Genomic DNA, 13,378 nt, shown 5'->3' on the forward strand with positions numbered 1-13,378 from the left:
TAAAACTCCACCGGCTAGACTCATGGTTACACGTTAAGCTGTTTTCGGATGAGAAAAATTCCGTATCTCAACCACAAAATGTACTATCCTGTAACTCGGTAAATTAACTACACGTACAAGAGAGCGTAAAATATATAGACACGTGACAGCGTTTTTCTCGCCTGAATGCGTCCCGCGGAGTTCGAATTAAACGATATCTTCGAATGAGTCTTATCGGTATAACAATTATATTATATTGTCATACATTTCGCAGTATACAGACTTATTCTAGTACTACATTCTTATTGCTGTACGTGAAATGATCCGCACACGATAAAAAGACGACTTGAGCAACCAGCTATAAAAAAAATTGTAAAAAATACTTTCAATATTGTACTCCAGTGTAGATACAAATACATCCAATCAGAAAATATTAAAATTCTTTTTATAATTGTAAAAGTTAGTGGGAAAGTTAATTCTGTAGTTAGTAATTATTTATTTAAAGTTATTATGTCACATGTATAAGTATTATTAAAAACTTTTACTTCTAACTTAATTTAAAATATTTTTTTTAATTGCTATAATATTATGATTAAGTTAATATTTTATGCTTGTATATTTTATTTTCAAATGTTTATTCTAATAAATAAGTAAAAATTAATATATTATTTTCATATTTTAATTTTAAATTACTTATAAGTATGAATTAAACAATAAACGGTTTTTGCTGTACTATAAAATAAACAAAAGTTTAAATAATAACTAAAATATTTGAAATGTGATATTTAATTTGTATTAGTTTTTAAAAATTATTTTCATTAAATTATTTGATTTTCAAATACAAATACATCGAAGACAGTATTTAAAATATTTCGAAAGCGATTCATTTTAAAAGTATTTAAAAAGTACTCTAAAATACAGTAAAATCCCGTTACAACGAACTCCAGGGACCGAATTTTTTTTCATTATAATGGAAATTTCGTTGTATTTGTATTCGTTGTAACGGGAATTTACTGTATATTACAAAATGATTTAAAATACATTCACTCAATTATAAGACAAGACTGTCGTCAATAACTATTTTTGTGATCGAATCTAAATAACGTCCTTCATACATATCTAAAACATTAATATTATCATAAGTTATAATATTTTGCATGTATATTATGATTTTTGTTTTTATTTTAACAGTACCATATTTTTATACATTTATAGACACAATGCGTGTGTTTAATTCATAATCTCACGAGGGATGTTATTATGATGTACACAATAATTGTATGTCGAAACCGAGCGGGAAAATTTATAATATTTCCATCGTGGTCAAGTAGAGGGAAAAATAGTTAATCCAGTAGATTTAATTAATTTTTTGTAGACGCGTTGTTTACTTAGTGGAAGGTGAGTGAGAAATCTGTCAGATATATGTATACCACTTAACCCTGGTTTATAATGAAATGTGCCAGCTATAGATCGAAGTGTATCGACAGAGTTGACTGAGGAGCGATTCAAAATCAATCATTGTCTATTGATAAAAGATCACGATACGAATGTCACTTGATGCAAAGTAAAATTCATTTGGATTATTTATGACACGTACCAAGTGTCCTGTATAGCCTCCGAGAATAGTAAATCTTAATGCCGTATATAAGGTATGTCTTTAATGGTCGTGGTTTCATTTCTGCAGATAACTGCGCAAACTAAACCATATACAAATGCGTTAAATTGCTTTGTGTCGAATCGTTTGTGGTTTTCACGCTATATGCGTACGACTACGATAACGTTCGATAAAAACCCAAGCGACACCGTGATGTCAGAAACATTAATGACTTGCGTTCGTCATCATAGTACGATAATACTAAAAAATAATATATTGTCTGTAAACAGCCTCAACGAGTGAATACAAAACAATTGGACGAATTCAATTATCGACTAAACAGGTTACCGCTATTATTATATTAAATCAATATTTTGATATTATACAACGAGCTAACGCACGATTTTCGCGAGTATTAGCGGAATTATAGTAATATATATATTGTTATTATATCATTTTTTTTGGACGTGAAATAATCATATTTAATGTTGGAAGTACGATGGTCGACAAACAATATGTATTCTTTTGACTTCACGTTCATTAACGATAAGTACATAATATTATTTTTCGGTTAAAATATTTTAGCGACTATTACATTTTTAAGTATATCGTATAAGTACATCTATTACTTAATTGGCTCTACACTTGATGTATAACTATTAATATATAGATATGTGTGCAATAATATGTGGTTAGGAGATCCGGCGCCCGCGGACCACTAAATCGGATAATCCAATAATTGAGCTTTACCTGTATTACATGATTTTCGATACGATTTACACGCATGGTTAGTTCAGAGGGATACAATAATTATATTATTATAATAATATTAACATCATCGTTATACGGACCAATGTAATAATGAAACTATCAATAATGGTATGACATAATTATAAGGAGACAGAGAAATAACAAAAAATATACAGATGCCGTAAGAAAATTAAGAGTTTGCATTATAATATAATATATTAACAACAAATATTTTTCCTCGGTAATATTGTTATATGCGTTGTAAGTTTGGTATAATGGTATTAGGTATATAAAAAAAAAACTTTGAATCGCACCATTATATATATATATAAATGAAGATGTTTAAGTAAACTTAATGAGGGAACAAATAATAATTTCCATCACGAGCGAAGCGAACTATTCTTTTGAGGTAGGTGCGTAACATAATAAATGTAAATTCTTATATCTTCTCCTCTCTACATAAAACAATGCATTCATTACGCTATTACGCTATTTCCATCGCTCAAGTATTTTGTTTATTCATATTATATGTCCAAAACTGTTGGCATTTTTAATATTACTTTATCGTTTATATTTTTTTCGAAAGGCCCATCTGACATACAAAATTAGAAATGAAATAAAGAAAATAAATGTCGTGCCAAGAATCATATTTTCTCAAGAATCGATATCAGATCAAAATAACTGTCACAAAAATTCTAAAAATATACATAAGAGATTGCAGTGTTTTATGTGCATTTTAATTGTAATAAAATATGTAAACGTTGTCATAATGTAACACATTTATCGCTTAAAATCGGAATTCAAAATATCGTATCAACTGTTTGACGCAACAAAGTGTAACTTATTACAATATTGTAAGACATATTTTTAAAGTTCATATTTCAACGAACACAATATATGCTTGGTTATGGTTTTTGTTAAATCAAAAATATATGCTAAACATTTTTGTTCACTATTCAAATATTATTGCACATCCAGAAAATAACAAATAGGAAAATTTATCGGTTTTCTTTATTGTTTTGGTAAATTGTATAGTTTTAAAACAAATATTTCTAGAGTTTTGCATGAAAGAAATAAAATACAATTTTCGCATCAACACGCAATCAAAAACCAACAAATTCAAATTTAAATAATTGTTATACTGCGTTACGGATTTACATAATTGAATGCACACAGTTGAGTACTTATTACACGACATAAAAACTTAAACAAAATAATATACGGTCCGAAGATGACCAACATTTATAATATTCGGTTTTTTTGTCAACCGTAGACAGTAGTTTTGACCTAAATACATAATAAACTGTAATTAATTTAATTATTTGGTTATTAGGATATTATTCTAACGCATGGTTCAATAAAAAATTATATTTTAAAATAATCGTAAGGGTCAGCATATTAAGTATACATATATTTTATGTGCTTTATTACGGATATAATATAACTAATGGCCTCTTCGCTCAATATAAAACAAAATAATATTGCTAATAGGTATGAGACCAACATATAATACAATTATTTATGTGACACGGCCAAAGTCCAAAAAATATCGTTTAAAAAATTATATATAAAATAATTTCAAAACAAATAGATGTGGCTATTCGAAAAAAACAATAATACAACTTTATATTATAAACGGCCGTATAACAAATGGCTCGCGTCCAATAATATAATAATATTATATAAAAATAAATCGAGCGGCAAACAGCCAATATCAGAAATAATAGTACCTACTTGAATATAAAACAGATATAAGTGCACATATATAGGTGTATCTACATAAACCGAACGATATACAGACGACTCCGCAATTTAATTGCACATGTATCCATGGAATTGCGGTGTACAAAATAAATCGCGTGAGCGTGTGCCCTATCAGAAAAATCAAAAATAACGGAATACACAAAATATTTTCAGACGTGTGTCATATAGTTAATTACATAATAATATAGTATCTAATCATGACATTTGACCCCACTCTGGTTAAAATCGATCGTTTAAAATGTACCTTCTCACCGCGTGATTTTTTTCCATTTTTATCCGGTTAAATGCGAACGTACAAAAAGTACTTACATTATCAGAATAACAATTATTTATTGAAATCGATATAACTTAATGGAATTTTATACAATGATATTGTAAATAATTGTTTGTACATACATTGGTGCCATTATTTTACAAGAAAATACTTTTTGTGTGCGTATGTTGTGTTATGTGTGCAAATACTTTTCTGACCCATTTAAAACTAACTTAAGTTATAAATTAGGAAAAATAAATCCAATAGCTCTTTGGACCAATGATGTTCTTAGAAGACGATACATTTGTGTGTAATTTCTCCGTCTTACTGGCGAATAAAATAACAAATCTACGTTCATTGACTATACACAATTTTACGTAAATTCTCATCAGGATAAATATTGTATAAAATATTAAAAAAAAGCATTTAATAAAAAGCTTAAATGTTTATGATATAATGGTGAATATATTATTTAATTATATATTACACACGTGCAGATTGAATTATATTTCGCATCTATTTACTAAAAACGTTATTTCCACCTAGTCATGTGTTTGCTAATAAAATAACATAATGTAATTATTTTTTGCCCTAGAAATTCAATTTGATTGAATATTGAACAAATTTTAATTGTTTTTCTAAATAAGGCACCTTTATTTTATTATTCATTTGCCATTATTTGATACTACTAGTTTTATACTGATCCATTAGCTAATGGCTTATGAATCTTTAGTCCCCTTATTGTTTTGATAATCGATTTTTGATTTTCAAACACTTTTATTTATTTTTTATTTCATAATTGCTAATAGTTTTTAAGTACCTACTTTTAAGATCCTATTATACATATACTTGTATTATATGTTTATCAGCATTTTTATTCTTTTTAATTTATCCGGTTTTTTTAAAACTATAACCGAATTATTATTATCTGATTTTGCATAAAAACAATCTTATACTTCTTTTCTACGACTCTAACAAGTTTTAATTTTTATACCTCGATTTAGCTTTATAATTAGATTTATTTTCGTCGTGAAGTGTAGATAAACTTTTCTAACAATAACTTAATTCAATTTTATTTTTAAAATCTATTCTATACAACGGGTTATTACCCAAGATTCTATAATCACTAATTATAACTATGACATATTCTGAAGAAAACTTGTTTTTGATATAAGTGTCTAAGTAATTTTAAACACATTTTCATAAATGTTCTACTTCTGTTCAGCTTTCAAATAAATTATTTTAAATTATTAAAACATCTTTGAACTGAACTCTTTATAGATAGATTATTTCTATTATTATTATCTAACTAAGCTAATTTATTTATTTTCATTTATTTATAGAATCAAAATTATGTTGTACAAGTTATAAAATTAGTAATTTTATATATAAATGTCCCAATTTAAATCACGAGTTTAATTTAAACGAGCTTAACAACCGTAATATTTTCTAATTATTTTTATTCTAACTATGAGTTATAATTTTTAGTCTTGCTATAGTTGTAATAAGTAGGTATGATCAATTTATTTAAAAAAAAAATGAATATTAAAATATACATATGTATATATTATGCTTTTTACTCTAGCTAATTTTGACAAAGACATACATAAATATGTTATTTTCTGTCAGATAAAGGAAAACTTGAAAATAATTCATTGTAGTATAAACAGTAGTATACACTTAAATAATATCTTGAAATATAATAAATCAAAAAATAATAATTTTAAAATACTTACATTAATTGTAATAATGAAACTAAAAAAAAAAACTGTCAGCTAACAGTTGTGTGATAGTATGAAAAATGAACAAATATATATGTAAGGAGTCATAACAATCATAATATTTAAAAAGATATAATTTAAACTTTTATAGTAGCTTATGTCACAAAGTGGATTGCCAAATGTGAAAAAAATTGAATTATAAATATTTGGTGTCAATTTTAAGAAAAAAGTCCATTTAGTATTTTTTTTTCAGTTAACTGTGTTGAGAGAAAATGGTTTCAATTTCACAAAACGGCAAATCGTTTTATCTTATTTCATTTAAAATAAAACTCGTTGATAAATTTAGCACATAGCTACTTCATGCTTACTAATAATCTCCTACAGCATGATCAAATTGAGAAACACATCTATTAACATTAGGCACATTAATGAATTTCGTCAATATGAATTCAAAGAAAACAAAATAATGTATCCAACCAACTACACGAAATCACCCGAGACCGCAAATAGAAACAACAAACGCAATATATATTTTTTTAAGTAATTTATATAAATTAATCTAGATATAAAAACGACCATGGTTAAAAATTATATACCTATACGATAAAACAAAAATATAATGTATATGGTAATTACACATAATAGCCACTGTAATTAAAGCTTATAATGTAAGGTCGAATAAGAAAAAAAACTGATACTCGTACAACAATTATTAGATAATATCATTATGTTATGATAACAGTATAAGTATAAATATGATTGTTTTAATCGTCTTGGAAACGATAATTATCCATTATGTATCATACAAATGCGTTATGTACGCAGCGGGAATGACGTAAAAAATTTGAAACAGATAAATGTAAATTTATCACTAAATTTGCATTATGAATGGAAGCCCCGATCAAATATAGCTCAACGTGGTAATATATAAGTACATTACTACTTATGTATATGAAAAAAAAATTATGATTTACATAATATTATAATATAATATATTATCGACGTACATACAATTACATTTAGATTTCTGTTTTCTGTAATACGTATTGTGATGGTTTTCGCGCAAAATTTAAACATAACATGAGATAATATTAACACGACGACTATAATTCTTCGGTTTTATAATAATATATATGAGTTGAAAGGCGATACGCATTTTATTGTCTCTATTGTCCGCCTGTTGTTATTTGTAGACAGCGAGGTCCACGCCGGCGGTATTGGCTGTACGAAAAGTTTGCACATCTAATGGAATGGACCGGATAAATAATAATATATATATATATTAACCGCAAACGGGAAATAATAATAATAAAAACGTCATTTATATAGCGTGCGCTGCTGCGCCGAGTCCGTAACACGACACCCAAATGCACTTTAATAATATATTTGATAATATAACGTGTGTGCATAACAATAATATATATTATACGGGAGTACAATGCATTTCATGTCGATCACCGTACAGCGGGATTGAACGACATGATTGACGGGACTCGCGAACAATTTGAGAAACGGTCCGCACACGATTTTATTCAAAATTGTCGTGCGATGGCGAAACGTACGCCAATCGGTATTTGCGTATCGCCGAAGACCGAGAAAACGTGCAACCGGAATCGAAAATTAATACCTCGGTGATGGTCACTGATGTACCCAATGTACGTCCGAGAAGAACGGGATAAGACTGGATTTTGCAATCATTCATACACATAATCCCATAGTAACAGATATACTACATTTATGACGATGCGGAAAATTTGAACTTTCCTGTTTAAATCACATAATCCGATCGTAAATAATAATAAAATATTAATACATGTATCGTTAAAAGAATATTTGTATACCTAGTGATTAATAATAGTACTTATAAAGGTTACGTTATTATAAATTTATACTACTTAGTATACAAATAATATTATGCTTATAATAGGTTACTGTAAGTTATATTATTATGTATATTATATTATATTATTACTATTTTTTTTTTTTTTTTTGCTAGTTTATTCAAATTCATTGCATTGATGAGATTTGTTTTATAATACAATTCTGGCACGCACTCCGTACAACAACGATTATTATATTAATATTGACCGTAGCACAGATCCCGCCGGGTTTAACCCTCCAAAGTTAATATTCTAATTGAGTGAATTGTGAACTTACGTCAGCGAAACTCTGCGACGGTGGTTTCTATATTATAATAATTGGTAAACGTGTTTTAAATGTTATGACCGACTTTTAGCTGAATTAAATGTAAATCACTAGTCACTAGATTACATAAATCAACGACATGGTACCACTGCAGCAGTATACGTAATGTTGTATACAGAATACACTTTACACGCGACTTAATTTATCACTATATAGGGTACTGGGTACTGTTAATGATTGATTCCCGAAATAGATGAAACAAACGCACAGAATGACTACGTCACACGTGATTGACATAATATCAAGTGATTTTATCTAAGCAAATATCAAATTGTATTTCGATTTTGGCTAGCGGACGTGTTATATAGTTTTATCATTTAATTATCAAATTAAAGTTAATAAATATTATACATTTTTCAAAATCATTCAAACGTGTTGAATTTACATAGCTCTATATTATATATATATTGTATATCTATTATTTATTTCTATTCGTTTTTTTTATTATTGTTATTATTTGTATGCATTATACAATCTTACATATAAATAAATGTTTGTTTGTCTTTTATAAAAACCGTAAACGACTTGACCATTTACAATAAAAGCAGATTTCCTTAGATTCGAGGAGGGTTTGTAGCTTCGTTTTTTAAACTATATAGGTCGTTGTAGAATGTCTCACACAAAAATATGACTAATATTCAAATTCAAATATTTGCAGTTTTTGGTGTGACTTGCCTTTTGCCTTTGATAATTAAAAAACACAAGAACAATCGCTAAAGGTTTATTGACTAAATTTAGTAAATAAATGCTACTCACATGATTAGCTTTATTTAGTCTGCTCGTGCGTCGGAAAACCTATAAATATATTCGCGTATTAGATGGAAAAAAACAAAAAAAAAACATTATACATCTAAAAGAAATTTAATGTAAATATACGAGTATATTATTAAAATAAAACGTTAAATTATCTATATTTTTTTGGAGAAAAAAAATGAACAAAAATATATTATAAAATTATCAAAACAAATCAAATATTGTTATCAAGAGTTTATATAATATAGTATATTATATATATAAATATCTCATTTTAACTAAGTATTAGAACACGTATATATATTTATATATTAAATTCCTTCAATAGTGGGCTATTGTCCGGTCAGATCATATTTTATAATTGTTTGTTATTTTTGTACATCATAATATAATGTATATAGTAAACAGTTTTTGATAAACGTAAACAATGTCGAAGTAAAAAAAACAACAGTGTTTTATCAAATGGAAAAATGTAAGTCCTTAATACTACTATGTCTATATGTATGAAAAAAGTTCGATGACAATATTACGAGCTAAAATCAACAAAAGAGTATTCCGTTCTTTTGTTACAATCAAATTTACACTGGCTGAATTATATACTGTTTGTTTTTTAATGACTTTTTTTCTTGTCGGCGGCGGCGTTCGTACAAAATTTTGCGAACTAACAAAGGCATCATTTAGGTACATCAAGAAAACGTGATATCTGTTTAAATAATGATGATAATATTAAAAAATGAAAAAAAAAACCGTATTTTTAATCTGCAGTAATCACGAACAGCGTACCCGACCACAAGCGACAACGCAAAATATTATATATATGTATGCAACGCGTAATTTATAGGTTAATCGATTTTTACCCCTTACACGTATTTACCGTTAGGTAAACACATATTGTACGTATACATATATACAATAATAATAATAATAAATGTCCTGCAGCTTCTAAAGTGCGAGCGATAGGAATACGACCAGGTGGCTGAGGTTTAATATTAACGACGTTCTCGGTCAGGGACACGACTACGATATAGGAACATTTTTTTTTTTAAATGCGCACACACACCCCTACTTACTCGCCTATGTTATTATTATAACACACACCGCACCGTGCAGTATACGTACAACAACAATACGGCTTGTGCTCCGTCGTCGTTATAACGTATGTGCATATTGTGTGAGTACATGCGCATATTATATAGGATTTTAAATCTGCAGTGCGGTAGAACATGCACGATTCCATAAATTTGAATGACTTTCATCCCGACAAGAATGGAATGTGAATCTAATAATGTAAAAGAAAACAATTAAATTAAGTATCGGAGATTAACGCATATACAAAGAGAGACGTCTCTTCCGAGTTCTCTTCAAAAACACGACCAGTGTACTCTGATTTGTCGATACACTACGGCTCTCGGCCCAACGAGTACTAAACTACTGCCGAACGAGGAAAAATCGTTTTATTTTTCTATCGCTTCAAGCGTTTTTGACTTAAATGCACGGCACGTGTTGACGTGAGATACGCAGTAGGTATATACCGAAAACTAAAAAGGCACATATATACGTAGTCTGCTGGTGTACCGTTCGATCACACTTTCAACCAGTTTGTCCGACGAGCGCACGAAGTTAAGATTATATCGTCGTCGATATCGTTATTAGTATTGTCATTCATTTATCTAATTTTTTTTTTTTTGTCCATCCGTTATCTTTTAAGTACTTAGTTATAGAGCAGCTCCTTTGGCATGAGAAACGTTTTGTCCGAGAGACGGGCTTCACCGTTTTCGCTGGAACACGGCCAGAAACCACCGCCGCCCTCACCGCGGCCGGAATCGATATCCACCCCCGGACGGCTCTTGCACGGCGTACATACATTCGCAGGCCGCCGCATACATACGCGCGCGCACGCACACATAAATTCGTATACGCCGGGTCCACTGGTTTTGTGTAAACGTACACATTTTATCGGTGACGGGGACGACGGGCGACTGGGGCTGAGCGGAAGGGAAAAAAGAAAAAATATATAGAGGGCGAACGAGATGTGACCCGAAAGTTTGCGCGCGCGTGTGTGTTTGTGTGTGTGTGTGTGTGTGTGTGTGTGTGTGTGTGTGTGTGTGTGTGTGTGTGTGTGTGTGTGTGTGTGTGTGTGTATTTATTTTTATTTTTATTTATATATATATTTTTTTTCTGCCAGGTCCCATTTGTTTGCTTTCACGTTTATTCGCATTGTTACGAGGGATGTGCCCGGGACTCTTGTTTTTATTTATTATTGTTTTTTTTCTTCTTTTCACTATCTATACTGCCTGGGCATTGTATCCGTCGCAACCGACGACGGTCGCGTACATATACAACTACGTGTATTGGTCGTATACTATAATAATATATATAAATTATAATACAATGTTGCGTACAGTAGACGTGTGTTTGGCACCACGATAACTATTATTGTGATACGTTTTTAAGTGAGTACTCTGGCCTAACCTTAAACGTGTTTTTACTTTGTAGTCCACGAAGAGTCGACGATCGAGCCAAGACGCAAACGAAAAGGGGAGCGCGTCATTCGTGCGGAACGGCGTGGAAGAAATTGCGCCGCAAAATATTCGTAAATTTCGAGATATATACCAATAAAATAGTCACGACACGTTAGTAATATATAAATGTATAAAAATAAATCTAAATCGATCGTTTTTCAAGTCAGCGGTTGTTTATATAATGTTTCAATTTAAATTATACTACATTAGATACAGGGTTATTCACCAAAAATGCTCAACCCTCTATAAACACTCACACGTGCACCTTAAATATTGAATTTTCTCAAATTATAAGTTTAAAAATTTGTTAGTATACTTAAAAACTATATCCCCAACTGCCTAAATGTTTTATACCGTAACGTGTTTAAAACTTATTTTTTTTTATAAATAAGAACCTCTATTGTTTTTCTGTAATTTGTTTCAAGCACAAGATCTATTTTGAAAGTGTTGAAACATTTTAATCACAACTAAATTGTTTAGATTTCGAGTTATTAAACATTATACTTATAGTAAATAATAATGTACATTACTTAAATGATAGGTAGCAAGGTATAAATCTTATTAATAGAATTATTTTGGTAACGTACCACTAAAAAAAAAACAAATACAGAAATACAACATTCTAGGTTCAGCTATCTATAAATTATAGTTTCATATAATAAATATAATAATAATATGGACATATTATACTAATATAAATATGAAAGTTTATAATATAATATTTTTTCTTTTGTTTTTATGACAAAACCCGGATACAATCGTTCTATTTCCGTCGTTTAATATTGCCGTTCAAAATATTATGTCTGAATCTCAAACTCAAACATACAGCCTAAGATAATATCAGCTACATGTATAAAATGACTTACGAGTATATCCCAGGTAAATAGAAAAATATAATATAGAACACAAATAATGATAATGGATCGGTAGAGGTAAATAATTACTGACACACGCGCTTGCAGTTTTAAAAGAGTGTAACTTTTTTTTCGCGTGGATTCTATTTTATTTGTGTACTTTAGATGCCGGGTGCCTATCCCGTTTTGGTCCAAAAACAATGAACGAAATGAATTACGTTTACTCGAAATGCTATTACCATTAACACTATTTTATAAGCATTATACACTAGCATCTGTATGTACATGTATTTTTATTGCGTACAGTGACACATTTCATATTATTTTTTTTTTTTTACAGAAAATATACATTATATAATATTATATACACGCTAATGTGTAATATATTTAACCGGACGATAAATTTTCTGTCCCAAATATTATTTAAAATATAACCCAAAATAACTACAATATACGACCGGCAATTGTACGCACATTCATACCACCGTATACGTAGGTATACGTACAAACTACAAACTATAAATACGTTTTGACGTGTTAATTTATGAATTATTTTTCCATCGTTTGAATCGTTTAATAGAACACGATTATTAGTTTATTAATGCGATCGGTTTGAGTTAACGTTAAAATTAATTTATACACTTTGAAATAATTTAATAACTATATTTAAAGTCGTTTATTATTGTTAAGAAAATCGTACATGCCATCTACTAAGAAAAAAACTATAGACGGTTTCAGTAATTAAATTTACTATTTATTATTTATGTATATTATATTGTGTAGGTACTCCGTAACCAGCAGGTCATGGCAGAATCAAACATTTTCACAAGTAATTTTTAAAATTTTTATTTAAAAAAGATTTAAACTTTTTTTACGTAAGTTATATACTGAAGTGTTTAATTCTTCACTGTTCCGTGGAAAACTCTACACAGTTAATATAATTACTAAACCCGTAATAAAATATCATAAAGACTCCGTTAAGT

At 29.0% G+C, this 13,378-nt stretch overlaps 1 protein-coding gene across 5 annotated transcripts in view; it reads right to left on the bottom strand.

Annotated features, from left to right (window-relative positions):
• The window catches only part of LOC132928851 (leucine-rich repeat-containing protein 24-like), a 290,763-nt gene that overhangs the window by 226,748 nt on the left and 50,637 nt on the right, over positions 1–13,378 (bottom strand). For 2 of the 5 annotated variants that reach the window (XM_060993767.1, XM_060993765.1), the window contains exon 2: positions 9,023–9,061. The exons of the other annotated variants lie outside the window; for them this stretch is intronic. The gene's annotated coding sequence lies outside the window, so the exon portion shown is untranslated. The remainder of the gene's footprint in view (positions 1–9,022; positions 9,062–13,378) is intronic. 5 annotated transcript variants of the gene reach the window in all.

Source organism: Rhopalosiphum padi, chromosome 4 (assembly GCF_020882245.1).
Source record: "Rhopalosiphum padi isolate XX-2018 chromosome 4, ASM2088224v1, whole genome shotgun sequence".
NCBI classification, from domain to species: Eukaryota; Metazoa; Arthropoda; class Insecta; order Hemiptera; family Aphididae; genus Rhopalosiphum; species Rhopalosiphum padi.